Genomic DNA, 1927 nt, shown 5'->3' on the forward strand with positions numbered 1-1927 from the left:
CTGACTTTAACCCAAAGACCTAAATAGGTCAAAAATGTATAGGTGAACTAATATATCCCATACAGATGATAACTAAAAGAGAATTAGGGTAGCTATACCAATCAAAAAAAAAAAAGTGTCTTAGTCAAATATTTTATTGACTATAAATAACGTTTTTATTCGTAAAATGCTTAATTCGTCTAGAGAACATAACAATTATGGAGATGAATATACTAAGCAACAGAGCCCCAAAATATATAAAGCAAATATTGACGTAATGGAAGTTATGTCTCCAATAATAGTCGGGACATTCAATAACCTACTTTCGATAATTGATATAATGTTTAGACAGAAGACCAATCCAGAAAGAGAGGATTTAAACAATCTGATAAATCAACAAGACTAACATAAAGCATATATATCTTTCTCAAATGCACATGTAATGTTCTCTAGTATAGACTATCTATTAGGCCATAAAACAATTTCTAATTAATATAAAAAGACTGAAATAGAACAAAGTATTTTCTCCAACTATAATAGGATAAATCTAGGAATCAATAAAAGAACAATCAGTCTATGGCCATGCTACCCTGAACAAGTCCGATCCTATCTGATCTCAGAAGTTAAGCAAGGTCAGGCCTGATTAGTACTTGGATGGGAGACCACCTAGGAAGACCAGGTGCTATAGGCACAAAAAAATAAAAAATATGGGATTGTAAGCTGACAACGTCCTTGCAATCTGTAAAGTCGACTAAGGGTTGCCTCGCCTAAAAAAATAATAAACAAATGAACGAACAAACAAACAGAAAATTTGCAAATACGTAGAAATTAAATGATATACTATTAAACAACAAATGAACCAGTGAAGAAGTTACTATGGAAACAAGACTACTTTGAGACAAACAAAAAATGAAAACAACATACCAAAACTTATGGAATGAAGTGAAAAAGTACATATAGGGAAATTTATAGCTATAATGCCTACATTAAAAAAGAAAGCTCTCAAATCAGCACTCTAACTTTACACTTTAAATAGAGAAAAAAAAGAGCAAAATAAATTCAAAGGCAGCAAAATGAAAAACAAAAAAAAAATTTAGAAAAGAGATTTTTTTTAAAAAAAATAGAGGAATAAAAAGCAAACACTGGTTCTTTCCAAAAAAAAAAAAAAAAAAATTGAAAGACCTTTAGCTAGAATGATTAAGGAAAAAAAAAAAGAGAAGACTCAAAAAACTGAAATCAGAAATGAAAACAGGTGCATTGCTACTGACCTTACAGACATTAAAAGAATAAGTGACTACTGTAAAGAATTGTGTAACAGATTTAGATAATTGAGATAAAATGGACACATTCCTAGAAGCACAGAAATTAACAAATTACCAAAACTGAAACATGAAGAGATAGAACTTTTCAACACATCTATAACAAGTAGAGATTGGATGAGTAATCGAAAACTCCCAATAAAGAAAAGTCCTGAACCAAATGGCTTCATTGGTGAATTCTCCCAAACATATAAAGAACTAATTAACAACAATCCCAGTCAAACTCTTACCAAATATTAAAGAGGAGGGAATATTTCCTAATATATTTTTTTTTGAGGCAGAATTATCCTGATACCAGAAAGAAAACAATAGGTAATATCCCTTAAAAACACATCAGCAAATATTCTCAACAAATTTACTGGCAAACTGATTCAAACAGTGTATTAAGAGGGTTACATACCATGTCCAAATGGGATTTATGAAAAAAATAATAAAATAATGGCTCAAAATGGAAAATTAATTAATATAAATTAATTATATTAATAGAATATATTTTCAAATATTTATATTAATAGAATAATTATATTAATAGAATATATTTTATTAATATAATAGTAGAATAAAGAAATAAAACATAATCATTCCAAAAAGCCTTTGACAAAATTTAACACACTTTCATGAATAAAACA

General features: G+C 28.5%; 1 pseudogene; it reads left to right on the plus strand.

Annotated features, from left to right (window-relative positions):
- Nucleotides 1–551: 551 nt before the first annotated feature.
- Nucleotides 552–670, plus strand: LOC118608846 (annotated as a pseudogene).
- Nucleotides 671–1927: the final 1257 nt, after the last annotated feature.

The sequence above is a fragment of the Rousettus aegyptiacus genome, unplaced genomic scaffold, assembly GCF_014176215.1.
Source record: "Rousettus aegyptiacus isolate mRouAeg1 unplaced genomic scaffold, mRouAeg1.p scaffold_m13_p_10, whole genome shotgun sequence".
In the NCBI taxonomy this organism is placed as follows: Eukaryota; Metazoa; Chordata; class Mammalia; order Chiroptera; family Pteropodidae; genus Rousettus; species Rousettus aegyptiacus.